Source organism: Pseudophryne corroboree, chromosome 3 (assembly GCF_028390025.1).
Source record: "Pseudophryne corroboree isolate aPseCor3 chromosome 3, aPseCor3.hap2, whole genome shotgun sequence".
NCBI classification, from domain to species: Eukaryota; Metazoa; Chordata; class Amphibia; order Anura; family Myobatrachidae; genus Pseudophryne; species Pseudophryne corroboree.
Window position 1 is genome coordinate 751,266,192 of NC_086446.1, and position 19,093 is coordinate 751,285,284.

Here is a 19,093-nt window from a genome sequence, read left to right on the forward strand (position 1 = left end):
TAGGCTGTCCTCCGCCGCTGTGAATGCTGGGAAGCGCATCCCAGCATTCACAGCGGCGGAGGACAGCCAATGGGGAAGGAAAGGGACAGCAGCAGCGCCTCCACCAATAACACAGCGCTGCTGCGGCTCCCTCCTCCACCTCCCTCCTACACCTTCTCTCCTGCCCGGGATCATCATCTGCCAGAAGCTGCACGAGGAGCCTGAGCCAGCGGAGACTGTAAGTATAATTCTCTTTCTTTCTTTCTTTCTTTCTTTCTTTCTTTCTTTCTTTCTTTCTTTCTATTCTGTCTGCCTCAATGTGTAAAACAGGGGCCACTGTCTGCCTCAATGTGTAAAAAGGGGGTCACTGTCTGCCGTAATGTGTAAAAAGGGGGTCACTGTCTGCCGTTATGTGTAAAAAGGGGGTCGCTGTCTGCCGTTATGTGTAAAAAGGGGGTCGCTGTCTGCCGTTATGTGTAAAAAGGGGGTCGCTGTCTGCCGTTATGTGTAAAAAGGGGGATGCTGTCTACCGTAATGTGTAAAAAGGGGACGCTGTCTGCTGTAATGTGTAAAAAGGGGGGCGCTGTCTGCCGTACTGTGTAAAAAGAGGACGCTGTCTGCCGTAATGTGTAAAAAATGGGACGCTGTCTCCCGTAATGTGTAAAAAGAGGACGCTGTCTGCCGTACTGTGTAAAAAGAGGACGCTGTCTGCCGTACTGTGTAAAAAGAGGACGCTGTCTGCCGTAGTGTGTAAAAAATGGGACGCTGTCTCCCATAATATGTAAAAAGGGGATGCTGTCTGCCATAATGTGTAAAAAATGGGACGCTGTCTCCCATAATGTGTAAAAAGAGGACGCTGTCTGCCGTACTGTGTAAAAAGAGGACGCTGTCTGCCGTAATGTGTAAAAAATGGGACGCTGTCTCCCGTAATGTGTAAAAAGGGGACGCTGTCTGCCGTTATGTGTAAAAAGGGTATGCTGTCTGCCGTAATGTGTAAAAAATGGGACGCTGTCTGCCGTAATGTGTAAAAAGGGGACGCTGTGGTACTATTTTGTGGCCACACCCCTTCCCTACAAAGCCATGCCTCTATATTTTTTTGTGCGCCTACGGCGCACACTGCTCCTGTTTTACATGGAGGTGGGGGGGCTCCGATGCCATTTCTTGCACACAGTGACGGCACTGTTGCTAGGTATCCATTTCTCTGGCCCTGAGCAGGTCCCCCTCACCAGATCCTCTCCAGGGGTGAGGGGGTGGACTTAGATGGGATGGGGGGCCCAAAGCATTTTGTCACACCTGGGCCCACCGCTCGCTAGTTCCGCTACTGGGGAGAGATGTTAATGACAGGGTTGCTGTAGCGGTGAGGTGAGATTAATTTGGATGGCGGGGATAAACAGGGTGTAGTGGTGGTGTGGTCTCCTGGGTTAGGAAGGGAAACTGCCGGAGGTTAGCAGGGAGGGAGTACAGTGTTATGAGGATGGAGGTGGAGTGACAGAGGAGGGAGGGAGCATGACTGAGTGGAGGGGTAGTAGGCCCATGGTGTGGCAGAGGTGAATGAAAGTGAGGTAACAGGAGAGAACGAAAAGAGAAGCCGAAAAGTGGATGGGAGACATTGCAGGTGAGAGAGGAGATGCAGGAGACTAGGGGGGAAGGATAGCGGTGGAAAAGGGGCAAAACAAAAGATTAAGTAGACAAAGAGAGATAGGGGTATATTTACTAAAATTCGTATTTTTCTGAATGAGGTTAAAGTGTAATCACAAATGACATCGAATGTGTGGTTTTGCAACTTTTTGAATTTATTACGCCTCATTTACTATGCTGTCGTGTTTTGATTATTACCATTTTTCGATGTCGATGTCATTCGTGTTTTTCCAAGGTGGATTTTGTGTATTTGCGGCCTTGTTATGAGGTTTTTTCCCGACTGCGTCATTTTTCGGTTACGGCAGTGTTTATCCGTTCCCGGACGCGTTTTTTTTTCTAAGTTTCGTTTTTGTCACTCGTCCGTGATTGGTTTGATTCGTGATGGAGGAGTGTCTGTGCTCATTACTATAAAACTGCCCCAAACCGTCCGCACCTCGTGGGTTTAGCTAGTGGAGAGGTGAGAGGAAGGTGTGTTTGGAGTTGGTGAGTTGTTAGGAGTTTTTGGCGGTTTTGAGGAGGTTCTTTGCGATTGTTGAGTGCTGTACTGTGTGTGTAAGTAGTCTTGTCATACTTGTTGTGTAGTTATTTAAAAGTTTGTCTAGTTTTTTTTCTTTGTTTTTTTTTTAATGTCTATTGTCAGTGTGTGTGTGTGTGTGTGTGTGTGTGTGTGTGTGTGTGTGTGTGTGTGTGTGTGTGTGTGTGTGTGTGTTTGGTGTGTGGTGTGTAGTGGTAGTGGAGGAGTGTGTTTACTGTATTTTTTTCTCAGTGTTATTTGTTGTTTGTCATGAATATGTCCCAGTCAGAGGTGAGTGTGGTGGAGGAGGTGAGTGAGAGGGAGGAGGTGAGTGAGGTGGAGGAGGTGAATGAGAGGGAGGAGGTGAGTGAGAGGAAGGAGGTGAGTGAGGTGGAGGAGGTTAGTGAGGAGGAGGGGGAGGTTGCTGCTGCGGCCTCCAGTAATAGTGACAGTGATGGTGCTGTGGCTCCGCAGCCACGCACCACTACAAAGACGGGCCGCAATGTTGAATTCAGCTACGCTGAGAATATGGCATTGGTGCGGGAGTGGATGAGGCATCATCGACAGCTGTTTGGCCATGATGCTGCAACGGTTTCGTCTCGCAGGAAGAGTGTTCTGTGGGGGAAGGTCGTTGCGGCTGTTAATAGTGAGGGTGTGGTGAGGGGGACCGAGGACACGTGTCGTAATCGATTCTACGACATCTAGCGCCGTGTCAAGGCTAAGATGTCGAAGGAGGCTAAATCAGCCCGCCAAACAGGGGGTGGACACCCCTTTCGAGCGTCCTATCGGGATTGGGAGGAGCCTGTGCGTACTCTGATTCCGCCAGAAGTGGTTGGTGTGACTCATGTCCGGGATTCGGATCGCCCAAGGCAGGATGGTGAGTTTTTGGTGTTGGTTTTTTTAAAATTTAAACATCTGTGCTTTGTCCATAGTTGTCTGAAATGTCTTCTAGGTAATTGTGATTGTAAGTTGGTTCATTCTTCTAATGTGTTGGTGATGTAGTTTTTATTACAAATAGTTATGTTTTTATCCTTTGTATTGTAAATTTAGCAGGTGGACTTGTGCTTTTTCTGGTGTTTTAATTCAAAAGTAAATTGTTGTAGGTGTATTTTCAAGAAGTGTGAGTCATGTGTTTTTGGAAAAGTTGTTGTTATAAATATTTTCTATGGACTTATGATTATTGTGTGTTGTTCTGGGTTATCCTTTGTGTGGTTGATGTGATTTTTCATGCATATTTGTATTTGATGCTTACAATTTTGCGCAGATATTTGGGGGTAGTGTTTTGTTGTTAGCAGCAAAAATTTGTAAAATAGAGAGCAATATTCTGGTTGTGTTAAGCTACCACGTTTGGGTTTTAAAAAGTAGTATAATATTGTGAATTCTGCACCTTTGTGTATGGATTGGTTGGTGAAATTGTTTCATAATTCAACTATACACACCCAATGAAGTCAGGCAGAAAAGCATAAGCATCGTTTAGTTTACTTTTCATCAGGTTCCTCATATGTTTACATCACAATAAGGATTTTGCATAAACATAAACATAATAGAATGTTCATAAGGACATTCTTCATATTTCTACAGTACGAAAGAGAAGCAGCACAGCCAGGCCACAACCCACACTGCCAAGAGATGCAGATGCTGGCGATGCAGGTAAGATTTTAGTGTAAACACATATTCTGAAAACAGAAAAGCAGAATGTTAATGTTTATCTTATCACATAGGTCCTTCTTCATCAAACCCCCCTCCACTAAGACGCACATCACAGGGCTCGGATACTCTACATAGGATGCCAACCAAGAGACGCCGTCTTGAGGCTGAATCTCCAGCAGCATCCTCACCACCCCAACGGCGCATCTCCACAGTGTCGTCCCTGCCACCACAAGACATTTTGGACAGCCCACAAAGCGAGGATCCACAATCCCCTCAGCTGTCTGGTGAGTAAGCATAACAATTACTTGTAAAGAAGTTAAAAAACAGTGGGGTAGATGTATTAACCTGGAGAAGGCATAAGGAAGTGATAAACCAGTGATATGTGCAAGGTGATAAAGGCACCAGCCAATCAGATCCTAACTGTTAATTTACATATTGGAGCTGTTTGGCTTGTGCCTTTATCACCTTGCACATATCACTGGTTTATCACTTCCTTATGCCTTCTCCAGGTTAATACATCTACCCCACTGTTTGTGCACAGCCAAAAAAAATGTGTTACAAATAAACAGTCATCCTTGTAATAATCACCAACAGCAAGCACATGGGGGTAAGGGTTTTTTTTTTTTTTTTTTTTTTAAAGCTTTGCTAGAAACAGCTACATAAATGTTAAGTCTCATCCAATTGTTTTGCATGCCCAACATCACCAGTTCTAAACATAGGCCACCTTAAGACTTTTTCCCCCATTGTTAATGTTTTCATTTTTTTCAACTATATTTGTTGTTTTGGCCAGACCACTGACTGCCTTGAACAATGTATGAGTGTATTGCGCAACACATTTATTGTATTGTGTGTGTTTTACAAAAGGAAGCTTCATACACAATATGTAAATGTAGTAATTTTTATTTGTTAGAGTTCTTCGTGTTCGCACATTAATTATGGCTCAAAGTCCAACAATTCCCTCAAACATTTTTCAACTGAGTAGGGAACGTTAGAAGCCACATATTTCTACAAAAAGGTGAGCTACATAGTTAAGTTTAGGCCACAATCTATTTTTCATTTCCAACATGAATATTAAGAAGTAATGCATGTTGACGTAAAGCTATAATAAGACCAATGCTAAATATTGACTAAATAGTGGCTGTCTTCAACCCCATACAGAACCACCCATCATGCCCGAGGATGCCCAGCAGGAAAGTGACCAGCAGGATACCTACACACTACACCTGCAAGCGATAGATCCTACCCAGCCAACCACGCCGCAGGACATAACCCAACCACCCCAAACATCCCACAGCCCCCAATTGGGCCCAACACCACCCCAGCAACAAATGGCCCCAGAGTTTTGGAGCAGTTGGGCCACACAACAGGCGCAAAACTATGCCTGCCTGAACACCCACACCCAATACCTTGCCAGTCTGCCCCATCATCTGCCGAGACTCAGTCGGAACTCAGGCAGACTGATAGATCAGGTTGGCAGAATTGCCAATTCAATGGAGCAGATGAGGGCAGACAACACCCAAATGCAAGCCAATCTGCAACGCATCATGGATGAACAACAGCAGCAGCAACAATCCCTCATTCAACTGATTCAACACAACCAACTGATTAACGAAAACCTGTCCCGAATTATTGCAAACAACACTGCCGCTAATACCCAACTCACTGCAAGCCTAAATAACCTGAGCCAAAGCCTTAATGTGTTGGCATCACACCAAATAAGCTCTAGCTCGGGAACAACTACACCAAGCCAGACCCCAGTTAACTCCCCAGTTAGACGCTCCAGCAGAACCCGGACCAACGAACCAGGGCAATCCTCTGCACCCAGCACACAAAAAAAAAAATAATGACGGCTGCAGCAAATAGTTTGTTACAAATAATGTTTTTTGAATTGTTACACAAAAAATGCCTGTGTTCAAGGTAATAAATTATTCACACGGAATATGTATATTGTTTAATTTGCTACACAAACCACCTGGACATTAGTGGATTGGCCCAGATGTCTATTGGTATAAATATATTGCCTGCCCCTAGGTGGTCTCAGCTCAACGTGTGTGCAATCTATGGCACCCAGCACATTGGGCATGCCAGCAAGCTCATAGAAAGCTACCCTGACTGTATGACACTGTGACTCCTGGATAGGGAAGCAGATAGAGGCATCTATGTGGGAATCCAAGACATCCAAAACCTGAGTGGACATTACAAAATATAAGGTGAGTGTCATGACCTGTAATCAATACAATACTGTGTTATATTACATTACAGAAGCACCACTTAGACATAGACGTGTATGTATGTTTTAACTCACCTGAATTAAATATTTTTAAAAGGTGGGCTGGGAGATACCAATTACATCGCCAGTCACAGCCTGGAAGCTACCAGTAGCCATAAAGTGCAACACAGCCAGGAGTTTGTGCAGGCCTGAGACAGAGCGAGAGCGTGCTGTCTCAGGGTCTAGGTCCAGTTTGACATGGTCATACAGACGGAAAATGTTGTTTCTATTTAGCCGGAACATCTGTATGACCTGGTCATCAGCCAATGTGTTCAAGTTTAAACGCCCCCTAAAAAAACCAGGCCTGCGCAGCCTCCGCGGAACCTGTACAACCTGCTGACCATGTTCAGTTTCCTGGCCTTGCTTTATTGTAGCCTCATGGAGCAGTCTCAGGTATCCCCCAGCAAACAAGAAATCAGTACTACACACGGTAGCAGCCATTTCAGAGTGAGAGATGTGAAAAATGTGCTTGGGTGCCTTTTAAAGGTCAAAAAATTCAGGTGTGAGTAATGTAGAATTGGAAACACATGTAAACACGCTTCTCAAAAGCAGGTCTACTTTTTTTTAGGCTTTTTTTTACAATTTGCAATTTTTCACGGCCGCACATGCATTTTCACAGTAGAGATTACAAATACGAATGCTTAGTAAATGACGGAGTTCTATACCTAAACAGCCACGTTTGACCGATGGTGTATTCATTCGTGTTTTTAGTACACAGCCGTAAAAAAAATACAAATGCCCTCATCACTGCCGAGATTTGAGTTTAGTAAATTCCAGAGATGACACTTTGAAGAAAAAACACCATCTCGGTCAAAATCGGGATCTTAGTAAATATACCCCCTGGAGTGAGAAACCTAGACATTGGGGTTAATTTACTAAGGTTTTGTTTGTTTGTTTGTTTGTTTGTTTTTTGGAACTGGTGAAGTTGCCCATTGCAACCAATCAGATGCTACCTATTATCTTCTAGATGCAGCTAGATAAATGTTACGTAGAATCTGATTGTTTGCTATGAGCAACATCACCAGTTCTAAAAAACTCCCACCTTAGTAAATTTTGTAAATTTACCCCATAGTGTGTATTGGGTAAATAGGGGGTGAAAAATTAGAAATAGAAGTGACTGCTGTATGACTGATATGCTACAGATAGAGCCTATCCTTGTGTATCTTTCCTACTTCCCTATAGATTGTAAGCTTGCGAGCAGGGCCTTCCTACCTCTATGTCTGTCTGTTATTACCCAGTTTGTCTTATCACTGTTGATTGTAAAGCGCAACGGAATATGCTGCGCTATATAAGAAACTGTCAATAAATATTAAATAATGAGAGGTAGAGGGGGCGTGGCCTGACTGGAGAGACGGCTGGATGCAGGAATTCAGAGCTCCTGCTTATTATCCACCAAACATTATCAGCCGCTGGACTTATTAGCCCCATAATACCCCTATCGTTCCCCCTGTGGCTCTGGGTGCCTGAGTGCCTGGTCGCGGAGCCGGGAGACCGTTTTTACGGTCTTTGCAGGTTGTGGCCTACGCCGGGTGCCAGTGCCGCGGGCTAAATTTTCATGTCCGGCCCGCCGGGAGGCTCCGTGAGACGCGTTGACGCCGGAGCTGCCCGCAAACACTGGAACACCTGGGTTCATCTTACAGCCTGCTGAGAGGTCTCTGGGACCCTCCTACACCGAAGCTGGTGCCCCGTGAAGCGGTAATCGAGACCCGGCGCTCACAGATGGAGAAAGCCGCGGGGCCGCACTTCCGGTGCTGCGACAGCACGGATCTGCCTCTGCCTGCCGCGGACTCCCTCTGAAGCGGCTGCGCCTTCCCTGCACCCCTTTCCCGTTGGAAATATCATCTACCGGAACTGGGAGAGGCGGGAGAGGGCCCTGAAGGTGAGAAGGCCTATTAGTGCCATAGTTATATTAGAGACTGGGGGGGGTCACCTGACACTCCGGGCCTCTTACATGGAATCAGCTACAGGGACACCACAGACCTACCAAACCCTACCTCCCTTCATCCTCTGCTGATTAAATCTTTGCCCTAAGCTGGATATCTCCTGAACCATATTATAGTGGGACTGGATACTCCCAATACCATCACTGTTGATCCTCAGAACCAGCGCTATTTCTCTAGTCCGTTGCCACAAAGCGAATTACAACTCCTACCCCCCCCCCCCTCCCCGTCGCCACGTGTGTGGGAGGTGAGTGTGATTATCTCAATACCTACTAATTTGTCTTCAGTTGGCGTGCTCATACGGTGATGCCGCTGGCCAGATTGCCATTGTAATTGAAATTCTACATTACCGATATTATTTACCACGCTCCCTAAATCTCGCTGCTTACTCTCCCACATATACTGGCGATATCAAATTTATACCCGGTAAACACAATTGCATTCCTCTGACAACTTGGTGGACTATACCCGCTCTCAGTTTCCCCTAAATCGACACATTTCACGGCGATATGTGAATTCGCACCACCCGCAGCTGTGATGTAAAATTCTTCCTGCTTCTATAACCAACGGCATACCATCTCATCTGTCCGACCCTCATGAGCTCATAATTATTATTATGGACAAATTCTTAAGTTCTTCTGCACCAAAACCCCAAAGATATAGAAGTGGTAGTAAACGCGGGGAACCAAGCCCCAACTCTCCGCCACTGTCATCTAATCCTGTCTGCCTAGACATCGCGGTTGAATCATCGCCTACCATGCCCCCAAAGGCTCCCCACGCTCCTCCTTCCTTTTCGGAAATAGTGAAAGCGATTAAGGAAACCGTGGAACCTTTATTACAAGCTCAGGCGGATAAATTTATGACTGCAGTATCAGACTTGAAATCAGAGCTTTGGTCTATGACTCGCAGAATCTCGGTGAATGAGAATAGGATTGGAGTTAACTTCAAGGAAATTGAGAATCTTAAAGAACAGGTCGTATCCTTAACATCTTCACGCCAACATATGATGAAGATGGACGACCTAGAAAATCGTTCGATACGTAACAACCTGAGAATTGTAGGCCTTAAAGAATCACTGAAAGGCCCTGATCTTCTAAAATTTCTCCTCTCCGACTTGCCAGACCTCCTGGGTATCCCTGAAGAACTCTCTTCGTTGGAAATTGAACGGGCTCATAGACTGGGTCCGCCACGTGACTCTAACCAATCTAGACCTCGCCCGGTTATCTTTAAATGCTTAAATTTCAGACATAAAGAACTGATATGGTCTGCGGCTCGGAGCAAAGGCCCACTTCAATGGGATGGCCAACGGCTGTTTCTCTTCCAGGATTATTCCGCGGAAGTCTCTAGAGCCAGAAGGGAAATGTCTCCAGTATGCTCTCAGTTGGTGAAAAGCGGTATCCGATTTGCCCTTCTTTATCCTGCGTGGCTGCGCATTTTCACTCCACAAGGTCTGAAGGATTTCACTTCAGTGGACTCGGCTAAGGACTTTGTAACGGAGCTCGGAGGACCCATGCGGTCGCCCTCGGCCTCACATCGATCTTCTCCGAGCAGAGCTGATGATAATGATTGAAACCTGATACCGGGACTTAGTCCATATTCTTATGCTGGTTGATATAGCTAATATTTCTCCTCTATTGCGGAGTGGATTTGGTTTAACTCCTACCATGATAATTTAGAAGTCGCTTCATTTTCTTTATATAAGGGTCATTGTGATGTTTCCTTGAGCTCATTATCTTGGTATTGCCTGTTGGTTATTTTGTTATTTCTTTTTGTTCTACATTGCAGCGGACCCATGCTGAAAGTCTATACTGATGTATGCTGGTGTAGACGCTCTCATATATTGTCTTTGTTTTAACCTTTGTCTTTACTTTTCTTTCTTCTTTCCGACTTTTTCTGCCTTCTTCTCTATTCCTTCTTACTTGAAGATGCCTAGCCGGTTGGAGTGGGGATTGTCTATGTTTATGATACTCTGGATTATTTATATAAGGATGTTTCTCATCTCAAGACCTGTTACTGTCCTTCTGTATTCCCCTGCTGATGGTATAAATGTCACAACTTAATATAATATCGTGGAATGTTAGGGGTATCAATTCACCTATCAAACGGAGACGTATCCTTACCTACTTAAATAAGATAAAAGCAGACGTCTCTATGCTCCAGGAGACACACCTGACCCCTGCTGAACACGCTAAACTTACCATGCTTAGACAAGAGGTTGTAGCTTTTTCTTCATTCTCTTCTAAGGCGAGGGGGGTCGTGATCCTTATCCGTAAGGGGGTGGTGTTTGACATTCATCATCAGATTATTGACCCTCTAGGTAGATACATTGTCTTAGATATCACCTTGGAGGGCACCAGATTAACCTTATGCAATGTCTATGCCCCGGCTGTCTATGATAAATCATTTTATTTGGAGATAACGAATATTCTCCGCCCATATTCGCATACCTCTCTTATTGTTGGAGAGGATATGAATATGGTGTCCTCTTTGGTTTTGGACAGGAAGGATGCTTCGTCTCAGAGGACCCGACTTCCTGGGATCAATCTGGATTACATGTCTGCACAGCTGGGACTGGTTGATGTATGGCGTCTTCATAACCCTGTGGAATTGGAATATACTTACTACTCTTCAACTCATAATTCCTTCTCACGTATTGATTATTTTTTTGTTTCCACCGATCTGTCCCCCAGGATCATTGAGGCAGCTATTAACCCTATAACCATTTCAGACCATGCCCCTATATCGCTTGTGCTACAGGGTAGACTCACTTTGGGTACCAATTCACATTGGAGATTCCCTGCCAAGATGGCAGCTTCTCCAGACTTTAAAAATATGTTGATGGCTTCCTGGGACTCTTATGTTCTCAACAACTCTGACCATACGTCTGACCCTGCCTTGTTTTGGCAGACTGCTAAAGCTGTTTTACGAGGGGATATAATTGCATACATGGCGAAATATAGACGAGACCAAGACGCCGCATATAGGACGACACACTCTATACTCACTTCCTCATTTCAAAACTTTAAATCCTCACCTACGTTAGCTAACAAGCAGAAATATAGGGACGCTAGGACCCAGTTTGATCATACTCTGACACATATGGATAATAGATTTCTTATTGCAGGTAAATATAAATTTTTTCAATATGGAGATAAGCCTAGCCGAATGCTTTCCAATTTACTTAAATCTGATAAGGGACCCCAACATGTGACAGCTCTGAGGGACTCGACCTCAGCTGTACAATCCGAAGGGAAGGCGATCACTGATATTTTTTACTCCTTTTTTAGCGATCTCTATTCACATAGCGATGTTGACCAACCTACTAAAAACTCCTTCTGGGAAACATTACAGTTGCCTCAGATCTCCCCAGATCAATCAGATTCCCTTACGGCTCCTGTTACTGTCACTGAAGTGACAGAGGCTATTAAAGCCCTTAAACCACTGAAGACCCCGGGCCCTGATAGTTTATCTGGGGAATTCTTTAAATTGCTCTCCCCTAAAATAGTGGACTCCCTAACAGCCTTTTTTAATTCCATTTTCTCCAACCTTACTATCCCACACTATTTTAACTCGGCCCTGATTCGAGTTATACCCAAACCTGGTAAAGACCCGCTCCTCCCATCCTCTTACCGCCCTATCTCCTTACTTAATGTGGACTACAAATTGTTTACTAAACTGTTGGCGGATCGGCTAAAATTTATCTTGCCTGAAATAATCCATGAGGATCAAACCGGTTTTATCTCAGGCAGACACTCGGTGACCAATATCCGTAAAGCTCTGACAGTTCTACAATCCCTGGGGGGGGGGGGGGGGGGGGGGGGACAGGTGATCCCACGTTCCTATTATCATTAGACGCTGAAAAGGCATTTGATTTGGTGACGTGGGACCACCTGTTTGAGACACTCCGGCGTTTTAGATTTCCTGACCGATTTGTGGCCATTATACACACCATATACCATAATGCATCTACACAAATTTTCACTAATCGATATCTGTCTCAACCCTTAATGATTCATAGGGGGACTAGACAGGGCTGCCCCTTATCCCCTTTGCTTTTTGCGGCAGCTTTAGAACCACTGGCTATAGCACTGAGACAATTACCAGCCTTTTCGGGGGTCTCGGTAGGGGGGAAGGAAGTTAAACTTGGACTATTTGCAGATGATATGATCTTATTTGTCTCCAATCCCCGTACTTCGATACCAGCTATTTTTGACACTATACACAGTTTTAGTACCTTTGCTGGTTATCGCATAAATACCCATAAATCTGAATTACTCCCTCTGACTAACATAAAGGACCCCCTTCTCTATACTGACTTCTCTTCCCAATTCACGCTGACTCCTACTAAACTAAAATACTTATGTATTTATATTCCTTCGGAACTCTCCCGGCTGTATCTATTTAATTATACACCCATTATTCAACAAATTAAAACACGTTTAGAAACTTGGAAAGACCTCAGACTTTCTCTGTTAGGCAGGATAGTGGTGATAAAGGCTGTTATCTTCCCAAAACTGGCTTATTTGCTCCAAATGCTCCCCATTACGATCAATAAACAAGACTCCCTACTTTGCACACAAATGTTTTCAAAATTTATCTGGAAAAATACAAAGCCTCGCATGCCCAAGACCCGAACTTATGTTAACAAACGAAAAGGTGGTCTGAGTATGCCCAATGTGACGATGTTTGCTAGATCAGCACTATTTAAGTTTGCCTCAGACTGGCTGCTTCGGTCAGATCTATTTACGAACCTGGAATTGGAGGAGGCACTATTTTCCCCTTACTCCCCTGCAGCATTGCTTCACACACCACTGTCTAAACTACCCCAGGAATTTAGGACTAATATTTTATTTTGGGATACTTATAGGGCCTGGATCTCCACTCATAAACTATTTCGTACTGACCCTTTTGAGTCACCATACATACCCTTATGGGGCAACCCCAATTTCCCCTCTTCTTTAGATAATCGTCATTTTTACACATGGAAATGTAAAGGAATATACACTATCAAGGATGTTTTTGATCCTGGTGGACAGATGCTCTCCTTCATGCAACTACGTGACAGATTTTCTTTGCCCCACTCTAATTTTTTTATGTACCTCCAAGCGCACCATTATATTAACTCCCTTGGTGACCCCTTAGGCAAAAAGGCCTCTACTCGAACAATACTCGACACTCTCACGTTTTGCAGACATAATCCATTCAAGATTCGTTATCTTTACAATGACCTGATTGAGGTGTCAGCCCCCTCTTGGTCCCCTCTCTCTGCTTCTTGGCGGCTGGAGCTCCCGGAGGCACCCGCGATGGGCGAGATTTCTGCGAACACTGAATTGGTCCTAAAGGCTCTAAAATCCGCTACACTACAAGAAATACATTTAAGGATTGTGAACAGGATGTATGTATCCCCCTCCCAAAGACAACATTTCCGCCCTGGTGAGTCGGGCATTTGCCCTAAATGTGGAGTGAGTGGAGCATCCCTTGCACACAATCTTTGGTTATGTGGGAAAATTAAACGGTTCTGGTGTAAGATTCTCCAGTATTTATCCCGTTTACTCAAATTAACTCTTCCTGGAGCGGTGGGCCCGTTGCTGTTCGCGGACTTCTCGCCCTGGTTGTCGCGGTTTGACTTCGCTCCTGTGATCCCTCTGCTGACTGTGATGGTCACGGTGGCGAAACAGCTGATACTGCGACATTGGATATATAAAAATGCTCCATCGGTAGGAGAATGGGAATCTGCTTTATTAGATGTACTATTTTGTGAGAGACGAATGGCCACTTTCCAAATTGAAAATGGAGAGATACTTTTCCATAAAAAATGTGGAACCTATATAGAGAGTTTACCCCTAGACAGACGCGAATGTATCTGGAAGGTATTCCGGGACACAACGTGGTATTGGACAAGTCAGATAGCGGGAACTATTACTTGACCTTCTGTAATCTGAAAGATAGGTTTACTTGGTAGACCTCGCTTATAACATAGACTCTCCACATTAGGGTACTGCATACTACAGTGTTTACTCCAAAACCACGATTTAATCTCCTCATCCAGAATATATATTTGACCCTTTCCCCCCCCCCCCCCCGGCAATATACACCACCTATCTATGGTATCTCTGTACTATTTCTTTTTCTTTACTTTCTATCTCTATCCCTTTTCTTTCCTGTCTCTCCTTCCCTCTAACAGCTGTGATATTTAGTTCACTTGTTATGACTGTTGCTTATTATTAGAGGCAGTGGTGCACCTAGGTGAATCATGCCCCCTACTATTGTTACTAGACAGCTGTGTTTGTATTATTTGATGTGAAATATTTCTGTTTTTCTTCTTTTCTCCAAAAAACAAAACAAAAAGTTGTACAGCCTTCAATTTTCTGTATTATATTCATTTTTTAACCTGATTATATGTCACTGCTGAATATTCTTGTAAGCTGATCCCTGGTAACTTATGTTGTGACTTTATGGCTGTCTAATAAAGAAATTTATAAAAAAAAAATAATGAGAGGTAGAGCAGTAGAATTGCAGGAATGGCGGTGAAAGTACAGTGTTGGTACTTGTGTATGTCCAATGGCAAAAATATAGTTTCAAGGGAAGTAAAAAATTATAAGGTTGCAGAAATTGAAATATAGGGTAGACTGTGTTAGAAATGAGAGGTTGTTAGGTTAGGCAAAAAAGCAATGCTAATTCAGACAGGACTTTCAAATGTCTGATAACTGATCATAGCCGTGCAAAATTTTGCACGGCTACGATCATGTCTGAATTAGGGGGGTTATTCCGAGTTGATCGCTCGCTAGCTAGTTTGAGCAGCCGTGCAAACACTATGCCGCCGCCCCCTGGGGAGTGTATTTTAGTTTAGCAGAAGTGCGAACGCCTGTGCAGCCGGGATCTGCAAAAACAGTTTGGGCAGTTTCACAGTAGCGCTGAACCTACTCAGCGCTTGCGATCACTTCAGCCTTATCGTGTCCGGATTTGACGTCATACACCCGCATACCGAACGCCCAGCTCCACCTGCGTTTTTTCAGACACGCCTGCATTTTTGCAAACACCCCTGAAAACGGTCAGTTGACACCCAGAAACGCCCCTTCCTGTCAATCTTCTTGCAGCCGTCAGAGTGACTGAAAACTTAGCTAGAACCTGTGCAAAATAACAAATGCCTTTGTACCCATATGTCGCGCATGCGCATTGCGGAGCATACGCATGTGCAGAAATGCCGATTTTTACCCTAACAACGGAAACTAGCGATCAACTTGGAATGACCCCCTAGGCCCAGAGATCAGTGTTGTGTGTCCAGGTTGCCCAGATAGGAGATGTTTGTTGTGAAGAGTCACTGAACTCACATTTGTTGCTTCTTTGCAGTCCTTCAGTATTCCTGTTTATGGATAGTATGTTCTGCTTCTAATTTCTTTGGTTTAACGCAGGTATAACGATGAAGTTCTGTTTCATTTTTAACACACTTTGCTAAATATGTACACACATATAGCAGACCTTCCAAATGTACCATTTTAGCTGGTACAGAACCGTTATATTTTAATGGTTTGTGCTTGTGAGGAAGATAGATGTATTTAGCTTAAGCATGTCAGCCATTTTGTTAAGTAGCAGCCATGATGTAGTGAATAAGAAGTATGCTTTGCTGAGTTAATCATAATAATGCTGACATTTCATAGCTAGTACATTCTGTGCGAAGCAAGGTCGTAGCTATAAGTCTTGAAAACATGTTATTAGACAGTCTCTTTGTTATGAACCACAGGTAGTGGTTCATTCCTGTTTTCCGTTTATGTATTTTATGTTTATAGTTCTCTTGCAGGCCAGGATTTCCCTTTGCTCTTGTTTAGAAACTCTTGTTTGCTGCCGGTGGTGAGTCTGTGTAATTGCAGCCTGTTTCCATGTGTTTGGCCTCACCTGTCTGTTAATTGCATCTTGTCAGTTTGGAGTCGTGCAACAGGGCAGCTGCACGACATAATTAATTAGGGCTCCCTGTTATATTCTGGCTCAGTGCATTACACAAATGCCGGTGATAGTTCCTGAGTTTCTGAACTTCTGTCTAGCTGCTTCCAGCCTTGATCCAGTGTCTGATCCAGTGTCTGATCCAGTGTCCTGCCTTGAAGCGTTCCTGTCCAGAAGTCCTGTGGTTTTTGTCTGGGCCTGATCGAGTATCTGGCTTCTGGGTGTCCACCGGTCTGTCGTTTGGGATTCTGCCTGTCCTCCGGTTCTGAGAGCCTGTGTCTGCTGCATTGGGGGTTCCTGTCCGTTTGCCAGTATTTGTACCAGTTTCGTGAGTAGCAGCTTTGCCGCGTCCGTTGGCCTAGGCCGCTGTATTCTTTAGTTATACTAGTTACTGGTGTTTTGCAGAAGGTTCTGCATATGCTGTCACCGCCGGTACATAACAATATTGTGTCGGCGTGTGGACAGCATTTCCTTTGTTGCTGTTTATCCTGGTGGCTGTGCCGCATATACGTTTAGTTTTAGGTCTCTAGGTAGCCCCTAGCTCTCTGTTTTGTTTAGTTAGAGGTCCCCTTGTTATCATCCCGTCTCGGTTCACGCCTTGTCTCACATTAAGACCTGGGGGCATTGGAGTTGGGCAGACCTAATCCGCCCTTCAAACGCAGCTGCCTTGGGCCCAAGAAACCATAGTCTCGCAGGCGTAAACTGACCATGCGGGTGAAACAACGGAGGTAGGCTGTTAGGGGCTATTATTACACCTTGCCATTATTTCAGCGTCACGTTCTTGTGCTCTGGACTTTCTATGCAATACCTCTTTGTTCAGAGCACCAAGAACATAACACTCTTGTGTTTAGACTTCTGGTGAAGGACACATAGGAGGATGTCAGCCTGAGAGGAGTTATGAGAAGAGATGCATTATTGTTTTTGAAATGTGATGTGTATCAAGTATTCATGCAAATAGCTTTTTTCTCTATATAATGTCATGCTAAATAAAGGTAAGGCAGTCTCATTTTGCTGGACATAACTGACGTGTCTGCTTCCTGGGATTCCCAATCGATTGGTAAACAAAGAGTAACGAACAGACAATTGAAGGAGATTGATAGAAGGAGGCTTATCTCCAAGTTACATGGGGGCTCGTCAATATCGTCCAAGTTACATGGGAGCTTATCAATATCAGATAACGACGCGACTGTTGGATGTGTGTGCAACTGCTGACATACCCGGGTAAGTGATCTGAAGCTTTATCATTATATATATCAACCGGATTACTTTGTCAGTACTTGTATATACATTCATCTGGTCTGTTCATCTGATTAGGTAAGCGATACTCGATTATTTGGACCCAATTGTCTGTTTGATAAACATTTATTATTTGTCTGTGTGCGCTGATAAAGATTATAAGTTTTAGCTTCACTGTTGCAAGGGAAAAATTTGGTTTTATTTTAGCGTTATAAGTTTCAGTTTCACTTTTGCAAGGAAAAATTTGATTTGATTTTTAGATAACTTGTCATAACTGCAAATGTTCAGAATTTTTGTGGTGTAATCCTACTATTGAGTCAGAATATTGTGACTTTAAAGGGGTCAGCTTGCTGGGGGTAGCTTGCTGGAATTTATTAAGTGTGGAATTAATAAGTGTGTTATCCGAACAGTTAAAAAAAAACAGTTCTTCTTCTTGGGACTAGGCTAATCACCTTTTTTTCTTCTCATCTCTCAGGTATGTGAATTCATTGCTACTATGCTACCAGGCTCAGACTGACACACATGCTGCGTACAAACCACATCTTATATTTGAATGTATGTGATGTTTTTCTTGTAATTTCCTATGTATGTGATTGAATTTATTGTGAATAGCTAGAGTAGTTTTAGTCTGTTGACCCACCCTGTGCAATTTGTTTGATGATCAATTAGCATTTCAATCAGGTGACCAAATGTTCAGAGGTAGGCCTGTTCCTAATCAGAGACAGTATTTCCTTAGAGACAGTTAAGGGGTCAGCTTGCTGGGGGTAGCTTGCTGGAATTTATTAAGTGTGGAATTAATAAGTGTGTTATCCGAACAGTTAAAAAAAAACAGTTGAACAAACATTGAACAACATCAAGAAAAGGTAACTTACTTTAACAACTTACTCTACCTCCACTTAACCCATAATACACAAACAACCTCAGCATGCTCATCACACTACTGTGTCTAATTTCAATTCATGGAATTCTCACCAAATTTAACACATTCTACACTCACCCTGAAACTCACCCCTCTGTACACATTACAGCTTCTATTCTCCACTCCCCTCTTCTAAACACTCATGAGATTTATACTTTCCTCTCTGCAAGTACTTTGACAACCGCAATTGGCCACCAGTACAAATACTCGCAAACATCCACCAAGATTTATCTCACTCTTCTGCTTTTATTAGCTGGTGACATATCACCAAATCCAGGCCCCAGCCACCTTTCCCTCTCACACTCTGCTGTCTCAAAACAACATAGAAATCCATCTAACCTCATAAATATCACGTGTCTCCCATCCCCCTCCAAATCACTAAAATGTGCCTTATTGAATGCACGCTCTGTTTGTAACAAATTAACATCCATCCATGACCTCTTCATATCTCACAACTTTAATCTGCTGGCTATAACAGAAACATGGCTCACACAATCAGACACTGCCTCCCCTGCAGCACTGTCACATGGTGGTTTCCACTTCTCACATACATCTAGGCCTAATAATAGTAAAGGTGGTGGGGTCGGAATCTTACTGTCACAGTTTTTCACATACACTGCTCTACCTCAGGTTCCATCACTCGCATTCACCTCATTTGAAGTTCACTCTATCAGGATTTTCACCCCCTTCTCTCTGCGTGTTGCAGCTATCTATCGCCCTCCTGGGCAACCTAAACAACAATTTCTAGAAGATTTCTCTGCCTGGCTCCCACACTTCTTATCCTCTGACATCTCCACCATCATTATGGGTGATTTCAATATAGCTCTTGACAGTCCACAATCTGTTCATGCATCCAAACTCCTCTCTCTAACCTCCTCTCTTGGCCTAACCCAATGGTCCGACTCCTCTACTCACTATGAGGGCCACTGCCTTGATCTTGTGTTCACCAGGCTCTGCTCAGTTTCCGAATTCACTAACACTCCTTTCCCTCTCTCTGATCACAACCTGAT